This window comes from Crinia signifera, chromosome 4 (assembly GCF_055691185.1).
Source record: "Crinia signifera chromosome 4, ASM5569118v1, whole genome shotgun sequence".
In the NCBI taxonomy this organism is placed as follows: Eukaryota; Metazoa; Chordata; class Amphibia; order Anura; family Myobatrachidae; genus Crinia; species Crinia signifera.
This window is the reverse complement of record NC_139220.1, coordinates 293,835,664-293,845,536: the sequence shown is the minus strand read 5'-3', so window position 1 is coordinate 293,845,536 and position 9,873 is coordinate 293,835,664.

Sequence of the window (9,873 nt, the reverse complement as noted above, 5' to 3'; positions counted from 1 at the left end):
TTAGCAATTATTTTCTGTGATATTTTCATTCTTCTATCTCAACACAACATACGTGATTATAAATATGATTATATGCAATAAATTCCAAGTGCAAATCCCATCTGTTTGTATATATCCCCCCCCCCCCCCCTCCAAACAGCTTTATAAGGTGGGTAAAGAGAAATCAGGGAGATTTATAGATTATCCAGGGAGAGAGGGAGATTGCTCCTATTTCTGGGAGTCTCCTGCAGAATGCAGGGGGGTAGGTATCTATGAGGTACTGTAGGTAGACAAGAGTTTCTTAGCTCAAAGATACAATCTTCATACAGATAGGCAGGACTGTGTGTTGCCTTACTTGATTGATGAAGTATTTGCATTACAAACGGGCGCCCAGATAACTTCTCCAGCACTAGGAGGAAATATGCTGCCGTCCTGTATCGCAGCACTTTCTTTTAAAGAACAAAGTAACTGGTAGCAAACGGAACAATTTTCCAAACATAGCAGCAGAAATGAGAGAGGTGATCTCTGCGCCACAAAACACAGACACACGAAGCGAGCATCAGATGGCGCCATTGTTCCATAGTCTGTGTAGCACAACACACTGTTTTTAAAGAGCGAATGATTGATGTTGTTTAATTGGGCCTGTTTATAGGGGATTAGGGAAAATGAGTTTTTGCATCAAAAGTCATGAAAGGAACAGTTCTATAAATCAAAAACCAGAATCGCTTGTATTAAACAAGCAGCGGAGCACTATATGCCTCTGAAATGGTGTTTAAAGTGCCTATCATTATTTTGTTTAAAGAAATCTGACACATTGCACAGTTCCAGCGATGAAACATTTTGAAAGCATCTTTTATTTATAGCACTCACAAAGCCCATATTCATCTTTTAAACAATTCATGCTACAAGTCTATCCAGAAGTGTTACTACCTTAGCACACAATGCATAGATGCTTTCAGCCAGTTCACTTACACAGATACCTGGGGGTAATACATGCTCAAGCTGTGGCAGAGCTCTGATATAACACAGGCTTTGTAGCTGGATAAATAAAAAAAAAAACTGCTTCTTTTTACAGTATAAAGTACAAGCCATCCATATCGGGAACAGAGAAATCCTTTAGATATTCCACATGTAGCCAATGAGATTGGCACCTTAACCCCTTCACTTTTCTAACCAGTCCGCATCCTTATTTACTAAGATGGGAGTTCTATTGAAGATGGGATTTGCCCATAGGAAACAATTCAAATCTATATATTATCTTCTAGAACAGGGATGGCAAACCTTCGTCCCACCCAGCTGTTGTTGAACTACACATTCCAGCATGCCCTGCTGCAGTTTTGCTATTTGGCCATACTAAAACTGTTGCAGGGCATGCTGGGATGTGTAGTTCAACAAGAGCTGGGGGTCCGAAGGTATCTCATCCGTGTTCTAGAAGGTTCTAAAGGCAACATCCCTTGTTGAATAGAACTTCCATCTTAGTAAATTTAACCCAAACAGTCCAGGTTTTAAGGATATCCATGATTGAGCACATATGGCGTAGTTAAGACCTCAGTCAATTTAATGTACCCATCTGTGCACGTGCATGGGTATACTTGTCCTCAAGGCACCCCTGAATCTTTTGAGTTTGAAAACCACTGAACTACATAGTTCAGAGGTCCTCAAACTATTTGCTCTGGGACCCCATCAGACAATAAAAATAATGACAGGACCATCACATTACATGTGTAATCAGCAGACAGCACCTACATGGCAGCATTTTGGAGGCACAAAATGAGTCTAAAAAAACAAACAATGCAACACAATTTTCAGACTCCTTAAATCACTGACTGAGATTAAAAAAGTAATCAGCCTGATGGTCACATACCTCCCAACTTGTAGGGAGACGGAGGAGGGACAGAGGGATGCGTGCCGCAGCCGCGTCGAAAATTTTGGGGGCATGGCCTAATTAAAGGGGGCGTGGTCTATACTCTCAGCTCTCCTGCGAGGCCACGCCCCATTTTTACGCTATGGGGGCATGACCCAGAGCCGCTGTGAGCCTCTAGCCATGCCCCCAGCCCCATGGCTGCGGGAATAGATGCGTTTATTCCCTGCTGCTCAGCAGCCGACAGGGGGGACTCCCAACAGCCCCCCCCCCTCGCGGGACACTGCCGGCATTGGGAGGGACGCGAGAATGTCCATGAAAACCGGGACATTCCCGCGGTAATCAGGACTGTTGGGAGGTATGTGGTGAGCAACATGGAGTCGCAACCCCATGCTGAGAAGGTCGGGACCCACTTTGGGGTCAGGACCCACAGTTTGAGAACCGCTGATATAGTTAATATGCCTGTTCTATCTGACTGGCTACTACAGTTAGCTAAAGGGGTATCAACGCTATGCACTGAGAGTGAAACATCTGTCCTTATAATGTACCAATAAAACTGTGACCAGTAAAACTGAATTACCGGTTATGGTATAAATGGTAGACAATATCTAGGCCGACAACCACTAGGTCGACCACTAATGTTCAACAGTGACTAGAACGACCCCTTGTAATGGTCGACATACTCAAGACTGACATTGACAAAAGGTTGACACAAACTTATTGTCGACATAGACATGGTTGACATGGTTGTGGATCCGATCGAGTTTGAATTAGGCCCAAAGTGCAAAACTGTAAAGTTAAATTAATCTGCCGTAAAAAGTCATGTACTAAGATCCCCTAACTGCTAGATAACAAGCAAATATGAGAATGCCTACTATGGATTGAATTGTTCTGGAGTCTGTACAATAGAGCTGTAGAATTTGTGAAGGGTGCAATCTGCAGTGTAGCCACTAGAGGTCCCTTGCTGACAACGGCTGTATTTCTTATGGCTATATAGTGTGGTGCATTCTGTACTTCTGTTCCATGAATCCATTCTACAAAATACCTATAGGAGCTCTTTGAGATTTTTTTCTCCTTTACAGCATTATAATTAGTCTAAAAGTGTTTCTCATCTGTCTCAATGGTTCTAAAAGTGCTTACAGAGATGTCCGAAATATCCCCTCTAAAGAGCTTTTCTCTTGCAATATGTCTGTACCAGCCATAGATTCTGAGAAACGCGCACTGCCACTTATAAATGAATGGACGACCAAGGCTTTCAGGTTTTAGTTTCGAGTGGAATACTGGTAGCTGTGACTCTTTTATCCTGGCAGACAGAGGACGGGAGGAGAGGTGCGTTCTGCATTCTGAGCGGTTTAGCTGAGAGCGGCATCAGGAGAGGCAGAGACAGCAGTGACTTCCACTAATGGCAAGGGTTACAGTACATATGGAGCCCTTGTCGAGATTCTCCGTATCATCATACCGGGGCTGGTCTTTTGGTCACCGGCATATAAACAACAGGATATCATTTATATACCACTGGAACATACATTGGGACAAATATGGGGCCTTATTTTGATTCCATCAGTCCCCTGTGCGTTCACACGGGGGAGTGATATTTAGCGTCTGTGCAGTCGCTTGGTGCGAGCTTGTTTGCCATCTATTTCGCACCTAGCAGGGCGGATGGAGGGTGGTGGCGGTGACAGGCTCCGCCCAATGGGAATGCCCAGTAATTCATGGGTGTTCCCATTCTAAAAAGGCCCATGGGCTCTACCCACAGACGGCTTTATGACCTACAATTTCAAACTCCCAGACAGGATGCGTCCACGGTGTCGAGATCTGCAGGCATTAGGACGACCACTAACTGAAATTACAAATTTTAAAATGCTTTAGACCAACAGCTTCAAAAGGTCAACACAAGCAAAATGTTCGCAGTGGTTGCCAGGAAACCATATGGGAGCTGCTTTGCTGGTCCTTTAAGTGGTTACAGTGTTGCATCACGTAAATATATATTTTTGGTACTATTTGTTCTCGATTCTTAAAAGTTTTATAAACAAGCAAAATGTTCATAGTCAAAAGGTCGACGTGAGTTTTTCCAAAAACCGACTTCATACATTACCATCCTAGAGGGCACAGAGGGAGAATTAAATAGTTGTAAATCATGTCGACCTTTTTTATGTCGACCGTTTGAATATTGACCTTCTGCTTGTGTCTTTCTGACCCTGTCGACCTAAAGCATGTCAATCTTTTCAGGTGTCGATCTATAGCCTGTCAACTATAAGTGGTCAACCTAATGAGTGTCATCCTAAATTTTGTGGACCCCACAAAGACAATGTTAACACGCTCAACATAAAGCCCCAAATGCAATTACTTCCATGTACAGGCAGATCAGTTGGCGGGTGAGAGCCAGATTACGCCACTGAGGCAGCGCCAAGGAGATCCTACAGACTTCTGCTAACAGCGTGCAGCGTCTGATCCCTGCCGCCCGGTTCCACGCCATCTTTCCCATTGGGGTGGGGTCCTAGGGCCCCTGGGCAAGTGCCCATTGTGTCCAATGGGAAAGATGGCACTGGGATACCATGCCATACAGTATCTTCCCGGAATGGCCGTGAGGATTGGTCGGTGGTTTATCTCTTTCCATTTTATCACTTTTCAAGCTTAGTACATCTCGTCCTTGTATTCCATTGTCTCAGTTGTTGGCAATAAGGCAAATCTCAGCATCTGTGATTATCTGTGATAAAACCAGCATAAGGAAGCAACAGATGCCCTGCACTGAGCATAATTACCGCTGTCAGAGACTGACAAGTATAATCTGCAGTGCTATGTATCTGTCAACCTGCCTAATGCATTTCGCAACAAGTCAACAAGGTAAAACTTTCACCTGTCACTTTTACTGAGCACCTTTCCGGTACATAGGAGACAGTAATCACTAATACTGTACCTGATTAGCCTGCTGGTACATGTCATCTTAGTACAGATATACATTCATTTTTTCATTATTAACTGACTTTAGAAACACGGGGTATTACTCAGAGTAACACGCATGTCAGCCATGTCTGAGGTCACGCATTGCACACTAGCAAATAAAGCTGGCAACTTCTTCATGCATATGTATATATCTCTTATATATTTGGCTACATCTGTCACTCAAAGTGTGTGAGTGTGTGTATAATGCTGGGTGGAGCCTCTGACTCACATGACTGACTCACATGACAGAGAACCAGCCCAGTGAGCCCACAGACAGTGCCAGACACTCTCTGCCTCCCCATGTTGCCCAGCACTGCTATCCACAGCCACCAGGTGAGCACCCCCCGCTGCACCCCCCCGCGCCCCCCTCCCGCGATTTACTGAAAAAACACCCCCCGCAATCCACCCTCCCGCAATTCGCGGCAAACACCCCCCCCCGCGACCCCCCCTCCCGCGATTCGCGGCAAACACCCCCCGCGACCCCCCCTCCCGCGATTCGCGTAAAAAAAACCCCCTCCCCCGCGACCCCCTGCTCTCGCAGCAAAAACACCCCCGCGACCCCTGATCCCGCGATTCGCGGCAAACACCCCCCCCCCGCGCGCGACCCCCCCTCTGGCGATTCGCGGCAAAAACAACCCCCCTCCCCCGCGACCCTCTGCTCCCGCGTCAAAACCCCCCCCCCCTGTGACCCCCCCTCCCGCGATTCACAGCAAAAAGACCCCCCCCACGAACCCCCCTTGCGTGATTCGCGGCACCCCCCGCAATTCGCAGCAGCCCCAGGATTAAATGGCCCATGCAAAACACTGACATGGCTATGGCCGACAATGAAAAAGGTTGATAAGAGTCTTTGAAGATTTATTTTTCATTTTTTAATGTTTTATATTCATTGTCATGTGTCGAGATGGACACCAGTGAAGTGCCACACTTATGTCAACATTTACATGTGTTGACCTTTCTGTGTTGATTTTTTCTTGTGGCGATTCGCGTCACACCCCCCGCAACCCCCCTCCTGCGTTTCGCGGCACCCCCCCGCGACCCCCCCCTCCCACAATATACGGCAACCCCCCACCGGAACCCCCGTGAACCCCACCCTCCCGCAATTGGCAGCACCCACCCCCCGCGACCCCCCCTCCTGCAATTCACGGCACCCCCCCCGCGCGATTCGCGGCAGCCCCAGGATTAAATGGCACATGCAAAACACTGACATGGCTATGGTCGACAATGAAAAAGGTTGACATGAGTTTTGGAAGATTTATTTTTCATTTTTTTAATGTTTTCATATTCATTCTCATGTGTCGACATGGATACCAATGAAGTGCCACAGTTATGTCAACATTTACATGTGTCGACCTTTCTGTGTTGATTTTTTTCTTGTGGTGATTCGCATCACACCCCCCCCCCCCCGCAAACCCCACTCCCGCGATTCACAGCACACACACACACACCCCTCCCCGCGACCCCCCTCCCGCGATTCTCGGCACCCCACCTGGTGACCCCCCCTCCTGCGATTCACGGCACACCCCCGAGACCCCCCTCCCACGATTCGCAGCAACCCCTGCCCCTGCAACCCCCCCTCCCGCGATTTGCGGCAACCCACCCCCCGCCATACCCCCGCGATTCTCTGCAACCACCCCCCTCCCGCAATTCGCGGCACCCCCCGCGACGCCCCCTCCCGCAATTCGCGGCACCCCCTGCGTACACTGGACACAACCCCTGTACACAGCCCCTTTACACTGGACACAACCCCTGTACAGAGCCCCTGTACACTGGACACAGCCCCTGTACTTTGGACACAGCCCCTGTCACACTGGACACAGGCCCTGTCACACTGGACACAGGCCCTGTACACAGCCCCTGTACACAGCCCCTGGACACTGGACACAGCTCCTGTACACTGGACACAACCCCTGTACACTGGACACAGCCTCTGTACACTGGACACAGCCCCATGTACACTGGACACAGCCCCTGTACACTGGACACAGCCCCTGTACACTGGACACAGCCCCTGTACACTGGACACAGCCCCTGTACACTGGACACAAACCCTGTACACTGGACACAGGCCCTGTCACACTGGACACAAGCCCTGTCACACTGGACACAAGCCCTGTCACACTGAACACAGCCCCTGTACAGCCCCTTGTACACTGGCCACTGCAGCCCCTGTACACTGGACTTGTGTACAGCAGCCCCTGCAGACCCTAATCGAGTGAGCAGCAGCAAAATAATATACTATTGTTATAGCACAGCACACAGCACAGAGCACAACCACCCTCTTCCCTCTCCTATGCTGGAGTAAAGATGGCGGGGCGCGCGTGCGTCTTATATAGAATCCAGATCCCGCGAGAATCCGACAGCGCGATGATGACGTTTTGCCTCGTTCTCGGTCCGGAATTTAGGCGGGAACTACCAAGCCGGCTCGGATCCAGACTCGGATCGCGATATTCGGATCTGTCGGATCCCGGAGATCCGGATCCGCTCATCTCTACTTAGTAATAGTATAGTGTAGATCCGCAGGGTGGTTGAGGTTTATCTAGCTTTCCCATTGGGAAAAAAAGTGCTATATAAATATGATATCATTATTATTATTATTATTATTATTATTAATAAAATTATTAAGCAGAGGTTCTTAGGTTCTGTACTATTTAGCTGAGACTTATCTATGTTTGATTAAATAAAACATTATTAGAATTTATATTGTATACAGCACATTCCCATCCACACTACATTCACGGATATTATAATAACCTAGATAACTCCAGTGAGATTGAGTAGGAGATTAGTCCTTTGTTGTCAGTGTAGACAGTCTTTATTACTGGGCACCTGGGTAAAGCCTATAGCGCTAGGGATGGTATCCTATCAGCCAAGGTCATCTGCGCTTAGCACCCAAGCCATTTTTTTTCTTTTAGAGAATATACATACTGTAGGTCTATAGGTGCCCACACACTAGAAAGATCTGCGATCATAAGATGTGCGCATAAATTAGCCTTTTTTGGCCCGATTGGCCGATTTCCGATAAATCTGCCAATCGGCCCAAAAATCGTTCTAGTGTGTGGGCACCTTATGACTTTAGCTGATCCTATATGTTTTTGCCTAAAAAAATAGAAAAAAAATTACACTACCTTTGTTTTTTTTGCATTCCAATTTTTTCTGTGTGTAACTGGATAATTGCTGATCACTTAACTAATTTCTCAATAAACTCTCCTTCAGGCATTTCCATCCCCAGTGGCGGTGCAGGTGTATCTTTGCTATGGTTATTTTTAGAACCTAAATAGTTGTAAAATTCCATATTTAGCATAATGTGGACTTGGTGACAAATTCTTTTGTGTACGGGAGTGAAACGCTCCTCACTGGTAGTAGGACCTTATTCAGCGGTTTCTGAGAGTCCAGGACATATATAAACGGCATTGTCTAATGCACATCTCAAATGGGAATTTGGGACTAATTCAGCATGTATAGCTAATTGGAGAATTTACAAATCGAGCGATTATCGAATTGGGCATGCGCAAGGGGAATTAGCAACTGAAAATGCGTGTGGATCGTAAACACAATGGAGCCACAGTTTGACTGACGGGAAACCTGCATTTGGGATGGAATCGTGCCGTTTTCTGGGTTTATCAGAGGTACATTCAGGCCTGCCCAGGCGGTTTAAGGGTGGGTCCCTGACATCAGCGTTGGCCTCGTTCAGCCTGTCTCAGTCGCAGATTAGTGGCAGCCCCAGAGCTACTCATGAATCTCTGAGCGGGTAGCAATTAGCGATCCATCCGCAGTTCATTTGCAAATTTGCACGGGGCGTTTTCTCTTTCTGTCTTGGAGGCGGCTATCTACTCGTAGTCAAACTACCACTTCTCAGATTAGCAATCCATTCTGAATTATGCCCTTTGTGGGGAAAAGTACTGACCGTAATAAAGAGGGGACCGACTGCAGCATCAGGGATATCTGCTGCAGTACCCCAATTTTCAGTTGTAAAAGCATTGAGACTGCTCATTGTAAAATTTGCCTATCTACATAATTTAAAGCAATCTGGAACTTGGCCCAATAGGAATAGCCACCATCTTTATTTGTGTTTAGCAATTATCCCTGATTGGATACACAGTGTATCATTTTCTGTGCCACAGTATAGTGCAGGTCGGCACCTGGAACTACACTGAGTACATTAGCCATTATTGAAGCTCTTGTTTCTGCATGAGATTTATGGTACATTTGGTCAAAATTTAATTAACTAGAAAGGAAATTAACTAGAAGGGAAAACTGGGACCAAGGGGAATTGGTCACAGTTTTCTTTAATACTAAAGACAAATGATCCAAAAGGAGTATGGAATGTTGGTGCATGTTGTTGCCAGGATAATTAGGGCTTCTTTATTAATATATATATATATATTCATATGGGGGGCGAACCCCAAACCAGATACCCTCAACGAGGTGGTCCCAATAATTATCGAAGGAGGCGCGAGAATCGCAACCGAGATGCTCCAACCTCAAATTCTGACAGTGACTTTCGTGTAAACGACTCGGACGACCCTCAATCATCGGGGTTACCCCCTTTAGATCAAGACCAAGCTCAAACTGCCAAAAAAGGCAGAGGAAGAGGCCGTCCACCCGCCGGGGGCGTCAAAACGCGCGGATTGCGCGAACTAAAGGCCCTGAGAACCTAATTTACAATCTGTCCTCCCATATACTAACTGAACCTGAATTAGCAGTGTTGAACAAAGGCCTCAGTTTCGTCCCCACCAACCCACACAACAACCTCCAGTGGCAGATTGACCAACATCGGTTCCATCGCAATTTACGCCTTCGTGAACATTTCCAACACCATCAGGAGTCTGCCCCCCGAACAGCCACCCAAGACTTTATCAGATCCCGCATCAAGTCCACCTTTGATCCCCCCTCATCGAATAAATCCGTCCCGACCTTTACTAGACTGGTCGACGAAGCGGTTTGCAAATACAACGCGGCATCACCAATACTCCATCGGAATTTATCCCGTGAGGAGCACCAAGCATTGATCGACCTATCCAATTACCGCCACATCATAATCCGCCCTGCGGACAAAGGTGGAGCAATAGTCCTCCAAAACCTACAGGATT